The sequence below is a fragment of the Uranotaenia lowii genome, chromosome 1 (assembly GCF_029784155.1).
Source record: "Uranotaenia lowii strain MFRU-FL chromosome 1, ASM2978415v1, whole genome shotgun sequence".
In the NCBI taxonomy this organism is placed as follows: Eukaryota; Metazoa; Arthropoda; class Insecta; order Diptera; family Culicidae; genus Uranotaenia; species Uranotaenia lowii.
The window spans coordinates 154,047,987-154,060,609 of record NC_073691.1 but is presented as its reverse complement, the minus strand read 5'-3'; the positions used below and the strand labels follow the sequence as shown (position 1 = coordinate 154,060,609).

Below are 12,623 nucleotides of genomic sequence, written 5' to 3'. Positions count from 1 at the left end.
TCAATGAGCATGCAGCGCGCTTTATATGATGGAAGTGGAAATGATGTCCAACCTACTTTATTTATTTATTTATTTATTCATTTAGTAACTCATGTAGTTGAAGGTAATTTAATTCCTTATAATTCACTACAATTTGTGCTACAAAGTATTCATTAAGGTCATTCCAACACACCGTAGAGGACCGTAGGTATACAACAGACGTCATCGAGTACCGTGGCGCCATTCTGTGCCAATAGATATTTTATCGCGTCGGTTTGCCGATCACAGCGCCATCTCTTTGTCACTAAGGTAACGAAAGTAGCATAAGAAATCATTATGGCTAAACATCTGTGTGAAAAATGCGGTAAAGAATTCGAAGGTCACTTCACTAGTTGAACCGGGTTTTGTCGAGTCATTTTCTGTTTTGAATGTTCAGGAATGACAGAAAATAATTATTAAATGATTGACTCCAACACTCATATAACGTGATTATGCCTGTTCTGCAAAACTCTTCTGTTGAAAGCTAGATTCCAAAATGCGATGGTGTCCTTAAACGCGTCTAATGAGGCTCTCATAGATTCTTTGAAAACAGAAATGCGAGAGAGCATTCTTAAGGAAATTCGCCAGGAAATAAGAACTAGTAGGACTTCTGTGAAGCTTTGCACAACACCGAAACCAAACCTTGAAATTCGTTGGTCGGCTACTCCTTCTTCCACGAGTCAAAGGCGTCGAATAGACAGCATCGTTGACAACCCAGCTAGTTTCCACCCCACTCGAAAGTTTTCGTGTAGTTTTGATTAAAAGATAACAATTACGAAACAAAATTTCGTTTATTTTTCATAAAATATTTTAAACCTTCCGAAAATTTTCATTTTATTAAAAAAAAAAACACTCCATACGCGAAGATAGGGTGTGCTGCTGCGCCTAATTATTCTTCGGTGACGGAGAGGTACATCAACCGGGAAACTGGCTAGTGGTGCTGTTGGTTACACATCGTATCTTTTTCCGGCCACCATTGTTAGAGTTAACTATCGTCTTCCTCCGCTGAAATGTTTCCGGTTTGGTCTCGTAGCCACCTGCAGCCGTGCTTCCATCGGCCTCGCCTGAATCTTCCGGATGTTCAAGAACCGTTGCACCTTCTGGATGTTCCATTTTGCAGCGCTTTTGACAATTTTCCGGTATCCACATTTCCTTGGAATCTATCGATGCGCAAAAATAAAATCAATTAATTAACATTTTAACACTTCAAATAAAGAGGTTTTCACTTACCTTCATCAGCACCTGTCGTCTGGTCGTCCCCGAATGCTTCCGCGTAGTCTTCGGAGTGTCCAAAAGCACAATTCCGGAACACAAAACGAAAACCTTGCGCGCCTGGCCACGTTTATTGACGTGATAGCAGAAAATTCGATGCGTGTTGCAAAAATAATCTTTTTATTCCCGAGATGATTAATCTAATCTTTTCAAAATATTTTTTTATCATTTCGGCGTGTTGCAATAATAATCCATTTATTTAAAGAAATATTAATCGTATCTTTCAAGAATGATATTTTATCCGTTCTAGCGGAGGCACATTTAGCCAACACGCAATGTGAAACGTTACTATTAATGTAATCAGAATCGAATAATACTGAAGATTCAGCATATCGTATTTGACTATGCGGGCTGGAAATTTCGGTGCGCTCACAGGAGACCCAGGCAGCTACACAAGATTCATCACTTTTCTGGCTGTATCTCTCTGGCATTCTTCCATCAGTTCCTGAAGAATGGCAATGGTGCGTTCTCATTTGGGGGTTCAGGAAGTTATGCTTATTAAATTGATACCGAAGGGAAGAGACGTTCGATCCTTGTCGTTCATGTCGTACAAAGTTGGTATACCGTTGGACTTGAAACAAAAGGCACTGTCAACCGAAACATGGCCTGCTGGGATTCGATTTCGTGAATTTGTTGACATGAAACCTAGACAGGATTTTTTGAAGTTTTCCCCTCAACTCGCTCCACCCCAGATACAGCTTACAATACCCCAGAGCCATCGCTTAGCTTCACCATCCGCAGCATTACCCCCACTCCGATTTGCCACCACATTACCCCTACAACCGGAAACTACTCCATATGCTTCCCCAGTCTAAATAGTTCACCCGCTTCTACAATTAACGCGACAACTTCCCCACAAGATTCCGTAGACGATGTCCCGAGTAACTCATATCAACAGCGAAACCGCCGATATACCGTTTTTTTTTATCAGTACGCAGGCGGAATGTGCACAAAAACCAACGATTTCCTACTTGCACTGATGACTTCTGATTACGACATTATTATAGTGACAGCCCTCAAAGCTGTTGATCCAACAAAAGGACCCGGCCCGGACGGTATTCCACCGTCTTTTATACTAGAGATCGCTGATGGTATTTTTTCTAGTATCTGGAAAACCGCTGCCATAGCCCCAATCCATAAATCGTGAAATATTCATGAAGTGGAGAATTATAGACCCATTTCGATACTCTGTTGCCTGTCAAAAGTTTTTGAAACACTACTATACGAGCGACTTTATAATGCTGCAAAACCAATTTTATCAGAATATCAACACGGCATTATGAAGAATAGATCTACGGTTTCAAATCTTATGAGCTATTCCGCTACACTATATACTGCTGTTAGCAAAAGGCAACAAGTAGACGCCGTTTATATAGACTTTTTCAAAGCATTTGATAAGGTTCCGCATGAGATCGCAATCCGTAAAATTGTATGCTATGGCTTCCCATCGTGGTCTACAAGGTGGCTCCTTTCGTACCTGACAAATAAACGAGCATTTGTAAACTTACGGGGAATCCAGTCTCAGCCTTTTGAAGTCCTCTCCGGCGTCCCTCAGGGAAGCCACTTAGGATCACTCATCTTTATTATTTTTGTAAACGATCTTGCCTGGATACTCAAATCTTCAAAACTAATGTACGCGGACGACCTTAAGACTTACGACCGAAGTTAACAAACACGAGAACAGGGGCAGAGCACTCAAACAAAAGGGGCTTTCAGATAGGCTTGAGGAAACGGATTTTACATTTTAATTATTTATTGGGGTAACATGTTTTAGGACAGGTTTTGGGAGAGTTTGCATGGTAGTTGACGTTGACGAGGACAACACCTACCTTTTGAAAAAGGTGATGGTGTGATAGCCTGGGAGATGACCGGCCACGTGGTAACCACGAGGTTGATGGGACCTACCCTGGTGTAGCTTGGGTTGGGTCTGGGTGACGTGGACCGGGTCTGATGTAGCTTGGGTCATCTTGGGCAGCAGCCTTGGAATCTAGGCTGGGTTCCGGAACTTGAGCGGGGCTCGGTGATGGGATTACGACCGGATCTATCGAACCTTTAGGTTGCACCTTTCCTGATGACGGATAATCAAAGCCGGATGTACCAGATCCGGTGCCTCCTACCGCTGCTTGTCCGGGGTTCAGCCCTCGGAAGCTGATGTGCTGCTGTTCTAGTCCTGGTGTAGCTTGGAGTGCCGCGGATGACGTGAATGCGGACAACGAAAGGAACCGACGTGACTCTGGGGAACCTTTCTTTAGTACCGAGGAACAGATAAAATTTTTCCGACTGTCTTAGCGTTATATTTGATCACAAGCTAACCTTCTCGGAACACATAGCTGCTACTACTGCAAAAGATTTTGCTATTTTGGGTTTCATCTTTAGGAACACTGCAGACTTTGAAGATGTTTATTGTCTGAAAGCGATTTTCTGTGCTCTGGTGCGTTGCGTCTTAGAATATGCCGTGGCAATTTGGACCCCTCATCAGGCGGTACAAATCGAACGACTGAAAAGGGTACAAAAGAGGTTCCTACGATTCGCACTCCGTCGATTGCCATGGAATGATGCCGTTCGACTGCCACCATATGCAGAAAGATGCAATCTGATATCTCTTGAAACCCTTCGCTGGATGCGGACGTACATTCAAAGAATGTTTGACTTGACTTTGACTTGTTAACGAATAATATATAGACTGTCCCCAATGGGCGATGGAATCGAAAAGTTATTTTTTCTCTCCTTAAGAAAAACCCGTAAGATCTGTCTAAAGTTGCGTGAAATTTTAGCTGCATCCCACTTGCACTAATGCAAAACCATCACCCAAATTCGGCAGCGCTTCCATCGCCTATTGCTGCAAAACGTTAACATTCACGCGCCAGCTAGACGGCTTCGTCAACAGAACTTTCTGTGGATACCATACAGCCGCACCGTCTACGCACAAAATCATCCTTTGTATAACTGTTGTCGTGTTTTCAATGAAGTGTCAAACGTTTCTAACTTTAACATTTCCAAAGACATATTTAAAAATAGTATACGTAATTCTAGAAATTAAGACATGTTTAGTTTAAGATATGTTTGTGTGATTTTTATCAAAGACATTAATAATAATAATACCATGAATGAGGGATCAAGATTCAAGATAAAAGAAAAGAATTAATATTCTAAATTGATATCAAATAATCAAAACCCAGGACCAAGAACGGATATCTGGATCCAGGATTTGAATCCTAAATCAGGAACAAGGACCCGGGATTAGGGCTCTTGTTCAAATTCCGGGTTAACGATCCGAGATTAAGATTCAAGATACTGGATCAGGATCTGAGCCTAGGGATCTCAAGATTTGGTTTATGATCCAGGTCCAGAATTTGAATCCAGTTTTAGGATCGAGATAGGGATCACATACCAAATCAGGAACTTCCTTCAGTTTTTGATGGCAGTCTCATTTAGAATCAAAATCAGGATTAGGTATCAAAACAGGATCGGTATCTGGCTTCAGAACAGGATCAGTACATTAATCTGAAACCAAATTCCGTTCATTATTGTGTTTCGAATTGTTATGAGGTTGTCGAAGTTCTACGGTAATCTAGCGGTTTTATCTAATACACAGCTCCCCAAAATGATATGATATTGATATTTTGAAGCAGTTGTCAAAATACCAATCTGTCATAATATAGCCTTAACCGACAAATTTCTGAAGCAGTGACTTCGTCTTTGAACTGATTCTGTTCAAACTGATATCAAAGAATTTTCCCTTAAAAACCAACGCATTTTACTTCACCTTACACATTAGCTCCAGGATTTGCATCGATTATTCTCCATATCTGCCCATAAAATCAGTCCTGATGGCTTTGCTCGACTTGATGAAGAGCTAATAAAAGGATACTCAACGCCGAGGAAAAAGGAGAAAAAAAAGATTCAAGAAGCATCGAGGGACATACAACATGGTAAATTAGTTGATTGATTTTCCGTCTTTCTTCATCCAAATCGTTCTCCCCACAAACTGGCTGAATAGTTTAGGTTAAGCCCTATAGTTTTACGATGCCAAAAGGGGTAGATATCCTTATTTGATTAGCCCAATAAAGACACATCCTTTGGGAATGGAAAGCATCTTGAGTGGGGGAGAGTCCTTTGAAGGAGCCTTCCAAGCAAGTCGTAGAAGCGTTGTTTGATCAAAGAACTTTCCTTATCCGGACCGAGCAGTGATGATGATGGCACAAGCTGAAAATCAAATGGAAAACTGTCCTGGGAAAGTGAATTGGATACAGCGAAAGGGGAACATGGAAAAATAGGGAGCAAAAATAAGAACGCGAATTTCATGAACAGCCCCAACGTCTCATGGAAGAAAATAATCAAGTCGAAGAATCTGTTTATTAGCCCGTTTAGTGCTTACCGGATAACAAGTGGAAAAGTGGAAAACTTAGACAACGGCCAAGTGCATCGAACAGTTCTATGAAACGTCAAAAGAAGAGGGCTAATATTTGCCTTGTCATAAAAATTGCTGCCATGAAGCAGATTATAAGGCGAGCTTAGTTTTTGTGCTAGTTGCACCATAAAAGAGGAACTTTGGCGAAAAATGCTAGAAAACTTCCGAGGCTGTTTAGTTAAAGGACTGTGAGAAGCAAGTTTTTTCCGCCTTGCCTCTTTACATTTTTGTTTCATCTTTCAGCCATAGCTTGTTCTATAAGCCAATGGCCAAAGGCCAAGAAGTATACATTGAACACAGTTGCACCGTTAGGAAATCAAAACAAAACTTACTGTACAGCATCAAACACAACTTCCACATTCAAAATAAGCTCGGACCCTGCTCGGAGGCAGTACATCGGTACTTTGACGTTTTGTAATTAAGAAAAAAAGCGAAAAGGTGAAAATTTTCGAGGAAACTTATTTTCTTAAGGAATTTTTTATTGCATCTGACCATCACCTCGTCCTTGAGGAGATACGTTTGAGATACGCGCGTGTCCAGCGACGAGTGGAAAAAGTCGGATGTATATACTACGTCCGCTGATTGGAGAATCCAGAGGTGAAAAGGTCATACGTTGAACTGCTTGAATCTCGAGCCTCGGAACTGCCGACAGACGGAACAGTCGAAGAACAGTGGTGTAGAATCAAGAATGCCTTTATTACGACGAGCCATGATACTCTCGGGAAAGTTTGTGGAAGAAGAAGTGAATGGATGTCGGATGAAACCTGGAAGATGGTCGATGATCGGAGAAAGGCGAAACTCGGAATTAAGCAAGCATGTACCGGGTCAGCCAAAGCAGCCGCCCGCTTACGATATGCGGAGCTGGAAAAGGCAGTTAAACGAGCTTGTAGACGAGCAAGAGAGTCTGGACAAACTCCCTAGCTGAAAAGGGAGAAAGAGAAGCCGCCAATAGAAACATCCGATTACTTTATGACATTTCTCACCGCCTCAGTGGTGCAAGGACTAATGCAAGAATGCCGCTGAAAGACCGAGCAGGTCAGTTATTGACAGATCAGCTCAAGCGTTGGACTGAGCATTTGTAACAACTTTTCCGAGTCACAAATAGCGATGGCCAACAGAACCTGTAGCTCGAGGCGCCAACAGTAAGTCGCATTAATGGCGTCAACTCGGAAGCGCCCTCGCTGGCTGAAATAGAAGCGGCAATCAAAGACATGAAGTCCAACAAAGCGCCTGGAATCGATTGCATTCCTGCTGAAATGCTCAAAGCCGACCAGGCCTTGTCAGCACAAATTTGCTCCGTCTTTTAGCTTACATTTGGGATACTGCAACATTCCCGGCCGACTAGATGCAGGGTATCCTTGTAAAGGTCCCGAAGAAAGGAGTCATTACCGAGTGCGGTAACTGGCGTAGCATAATTTTGATCTACACAACTCTCAAAGTACTCTGAAAAGTGATCCTGAACAGGATCCAGGAGAAAATTGACCCTTCACTCCGACGACAACAAGCTGGATTCCGATCCGGACAATCACGTGTGGACCACATCACAACGCTACGAATCATACTGGAACAAATCAACGGATTCCAGGACTCTCTTCTGCTGGTGTTCGTTGATTTTGAAAAAAGTATTTGACCGACTTTACCATGAAAAGACCTCGGGACTCTAAGGCGACGAGGAGTTCCAGAGAAACAAGTCCATTTCATCGAAGCACAGGCATTTTCGTGCAAGATCCTGCACAACGGTATCTTGTCTGATCCTATCCCGGTAACTGCTCCAGTGAGACAAAGATGTGTCTTAGTACCGCTACTCTTTCTCATCGTAATAGATGAGATCTTGACTGGATCCATTGACTGTAGACCAAACCGAGGATTGCCGTGGAATCCTTCGACAATGGAGCAGCTGAACGACCTTGACCTGGCAGACGATATTGTTTTGCTCGCCCAAACACAACAAGACATGCAGAGCAAACTCGACGACCTCACCGAAAACTCCAAGGCAGCAGGTCTCAAAATCAATGTCTGAAAGACCAAGTCGATGCAAATCAACACAAATAATCGTTCCAATTTCGTGGTAGCTGGACAACAGGTTGAGAAAGTGGAGTGCTTCCAGTATCTTGGTAGCCAGATTACGCCTGATGATGGTACCAAGAAGGACATCGAAACCCGGATCAGAAAGGCCCGATTTGCGTTTGCGAGTCTCCGAAACATCTGGAGCTCACGCCAGATCTCTCTACGAACGAAGATCCGAATCTTCAACTCAAACGTCAAATCCTTATTGTTGTATGGGTGCGAAACTTGGTGCATATATGCGGTGACGACGCGAAAACGGCAAATTTTTGTGAATCGCTGCCTGCGGAACATCATCCGCGCTTGGTGGTCTGGCAACTGGATCTCAAACGTGAAACTAGATCGCCGATGTCATCAAAAGGCGCTAGAAATTGAGATTCGGGAACGTAAGTGGAGATGGATTTAGCACATGCTGCGAAAAACATGAGAACGAGATTTGCAGAGAGGCGCTTGAATGGAATCCAAAAGGACATCGAAGATGAGGCAGACCCAGAAACTAGTGGCGGTGAAGACTAGCCGCCGAAACTGTCGACAATAATCTTGACTGGGACCAAGTGAAGAAGGTGGCTCCGGATCGTCAACAGTGGAGGCCCTATGCACCGGAGGATCGGCACGGGATCATTAGGTTAGTAAGTAAGTAAGTAAGAATCTTTTTTATTCTTCATCAACTCACGATGAAACGGCATCATTAATATTTCTAGTAGGACCAATCAAAAAGAGTTTGATTTTTTCTTTGATTTTGATTAGAAGTTTCGAAATCCCAAACACGCGAGTCTTTTTTTCCTGATTATGAGGTTTGACAGCTCTACACGATAGTGTTGGTTTCTATTGGTAAAAAAACTTCTTCCATCGATCCATTGCAATTGAGAACATACATTGAAAATGCGTGATATTCAGAAAACTGTATTGAACAGTTAGGTATGTAATTAAGAGCGCGATTTGGAATGAATGTTGCACACAAAAACCCTCAATAAAAACAAGCTCAAACGGATTGGATCCAATTGGAATATCACCAGAAGATCTGAGTATATGTATGTATAATTTCGAAACAGATGAAACTTTCAAATCCAAATATTCGACTCCCCAAAGCGCTTTGGGCCACACATTCATTACCGGTTCCGTACCGGTAAGGAAGTACAATCTCATAAGCGATAGTAAATTGCCATGCCGGTGACAACTTCTGCTGCACTAAGAGTAAGTGCAGAGTGACACAGCCCGCTTAATAATTATTCTACTAGGGCTACTAGAATTCTAGTAGACTTTCTAGTAGAATTCTACTAGAACTTCTGCATGCAGGCCTGCAGGCGTCCAAGTAGAAAATGGCCCAGCCGATTCTACTTGGAATGAATTTCCCGATCCAGAATGACAGTTTGAATGAACGACGACCATGTGTGCATGTATGAGTGAGCGACGACCACGTGTACGTGTGTGAGTAAGGGCGAAACCTGTACTACGCCATTGCAATTTTCGGGAAAAAAACTTAATATGAAGAATTTTATGATTTTCATATACTTTCATTTTATTTACGAAACACATATAATTTTTTCACTAATAGCACAATAACTACACAATTAAGCAATTGATCAGCGAGCGTAGATCCTCCCACTGCTGCACTCGCAGAATCGATCATTCCAACGAAACCTTGGCCTCCACGGCCTCCGTTGTGATTTTATTCACCACTGGATGGGGGTGTAGATCCTTCGCTATTCAAAAGTCCAACTCGGACGGAAGGCATCCCGAGTGCCCTGTGAAGTTGATAGATGCAAAATCCGGCACAATGCGAGCGGCACCCATGCTGATGGCACTGATGCTGATTTCCATCGGATACGGAGGGATTTTGACGAAATCCTGACGATAAATGGATAAAGAGGTAAAAAAATTGGAAAGCTACGGTTGTACTGTTTTCTATTAGATTAATTTTCTTACCTGAATCTAAGGAATCCAAAAGGCTGTAGTTTTTCGTGGCGTTTGGCGGCCATGCTTACAAAGAACTAAAATTTTCGGCAGCTTTGCATGAAAGAACATGAGCCAGATGAACAAATCAGTGTTGTACAGGAGGGCAGTTCATCTAGTTTGCATAGCATAAGCATGAACTACATCAAGTGTAGATGTATGTGTGACGGAATTCAGTTCAAAGGTTCACAGCCATACAAATACATAGAAAAGTGACACTTGTGAATACACTGAAAAAAAGTCTAGTAGAAGAATTATTAACTGGGAGTATTTTGCAAATTGCTTTCAAAAAAAAATTTTTTTTTACTTTTACTCAATTTTTTTTTAATATAAAGGCCTCGTTCCTCCGAAATTTTGTTTAAACAAAATGTCCCTCATATACCCTACCGCGTCCTGGAACTAGAAACTAGAACGTGGCACCGGCTTGTGCAACGGGAATAAATTGTGCAAATAACCGTGCCAATTGGTATGATCTACATATTAATGAACCACCACGGCCGGATGTACGTTTAGAAGGTACCCAGTTGAAGCTAACCTCAAACTCGAAACTCAACAAAACGAAACCATCCTCAGTTGTAGGCAGTCGGAATGGAGATGCAACGACGAAACGTGACAGATGCCAGCACCCTTTCCTCGAACCCGGGCTGGTGATTTGAGGCGTGAATTTTGAAATCCGCTTCCGGGCGGGTAGATGGCTTAGAACTTTGTCTAGTCAGTTGCCCACCAGCCGGGGTAGACCCCGGAAAAATTTCGACGGTTTGGATAAGCTTCAAGGCGAGCGGTAGTTAGATTTTGAGATTTTGGAGCAGACGAACCTTTTGTGATGAAATTTCAATAATTGAAGCAGTTTCAAACGTGATGTTGCACCGTAGGAATATGAATGAATTTGTATTGTTGCAGTGCATAGTGATTTTTTTAGATGGACTGTAAACTCTAAGTAAATTTAGCCTATCTTTTCGCAAATCAGACATTCCCAATGAAAGAAAAAATTAAACATATATACCCAATCACTTTGGAAAGGGCACCGAGTCTATCAATCAGAAAATATGATCAAATATTCAGAGAGGTTTGGTCTTTGAAGTTTCGATGAAGAAATTTTTTACCTGAAATTCCTCTTTCCAATATGAAAAACTTGAAACAATTCTATATCTAGAACTCAAAATTATGAAAAATACAGTTATCAAAGTTGAATTTTAAATACATGTCAAATCTCACTAACAAGTTTTTAAAAAATGAAAACTACTTCCTTTGAAGACCCGAGCTGCCTAGAAAAATGATGCATGACCACTACATGCAAACATTCAAGATTAAAAACTTAAGGATTTTTTTTTATTTATTTGGAACTAGAAAATGTGATTCATTTATATTATCTAATATTAAATTCCGCATTTAAATGTTATAAACTCGTAAACCCACATAGCAAATCCGAAAAAAAGGTTATCTATTTGAACAAACATATTATAGTTCGAGGCAAAAACCATAAAATGGTTATTAAATAATGTTGAAACTTACGGTTTCCTCCGGAACAGCAGCAGCACAGCGGCACAGCAACAAACTTCTGCTGCCACGAGCGAAACCAAAACAGTTTGTTTTGGTTCCTATTGCTATGTTCAATTCGCAATCGAGAACAATAGATCGATGATTGCTGATGACAGGTGATGATGGTAAACACGGTACAAATGTTTACACCATCACACGGTTAGGCCACTGACCACACTGACATGACACTTAGAACAAAACTTCAACCATTTTCTGTCTAATTTTTTGTTGTCAGATTTTGCAGGTTCGCAATACCGACGGCAGGTGGCGAACATGACAAATTTGAAAAAAAATGCCCTGTAGGAAAAATGGTCCTATTTAGCCCGATTTTATCGTAGAAATTGCGTGTTTTTGTTTTAAAGTTGGGTGGCATTTTCTAACTGGGATAGCATTTCTTCAAATCGATCGATGCGCACTCTGGAATCGACATTGCGTACTGTTGGAAAAATTATCCAGAAAACGAAATCGAGTGTCCAGTCAGTATGGTCAGTGGTTAGGCGAGAATACACAAATTGGGTTTGTGGTAACACAACAGTGTTGCTAGATATTCTGGGTAGGAATACCAAAGTACTCATTGAGAAATGAGTACTTTCCCGGTTAGGGATTATAAGAAGTGGAAAGTGACAATTAGCTATCGCTCATTAATATAGTTGTATTCTAATGACCTAACAGACGAAACATGAATAAAGATAACTCTATTCCACCACTGAAACATGCGTTCCCAACAGGTTATGGGCCCAGATACGTCCGGATTAAGGAACAAAGAGTTAGTGAGAGGGGTACTCTCAATACTTGCGGTTAGCAAGTTTATCAGCGACCAGTGCAGAAGGACCAGCCAGGTCGACGGGCCAGCCATCAACCAGAGGACCACCGAAGAGGGCCAGCCAGCTGATGGAGCACCAGCCAGCGCCGAGACGAGCCAACCTAGGGTCCCCGAGCCAGCGGAGATGCACCAGCCAGGGCAGTGGCCAGGCAGCCAAAAGTCCACGGCCAGCCAGGAGGTACTGCCAGAGCCCGGGGAGGTTCGCGGATTGAGAGGGTTACTCTCGATGCCGTCACGAGCCACGTTGCGGTTAGCAAGCATGAGCTCACGACCGACGGCCGGGAGGAGTTCCAGGATCCGCAACCGAGATGGTTCAGCGCGAAGGTCGGTAGGTCCACACCGGAAAATTTGGATGGAGCTGATAGCCGAGAGGGTTACTCTCGTGCTGTGGTTGTGCGCTGTGATCAGCAGTTATGAGCTGATCCAATCGCAGAAAACCACCAGCGCAGAGGATTGTCAGCCCTGAGGCCACGAGATGCTTCGGGTCAGCCAGAAGGTGCCACTGAAGTTCGAGGCCGAGAAGTCGGATTCCGAGAGGGTTAC

General features: G+C 42.5%; 1 protein-coding gene across 4 annotated transcripts in view; it reads right to left on the bottom strand.

The window, feature by feature from the left end:
* The window catches only part of LOC129740592 (calexcitin-2-like), a 195,356-nt gene that overhangs the window by 28,879 nt on the left and 153,854 nt on the right, over positions 1–12,623 (bottom strand). The window lies entirely within an intron of this gene.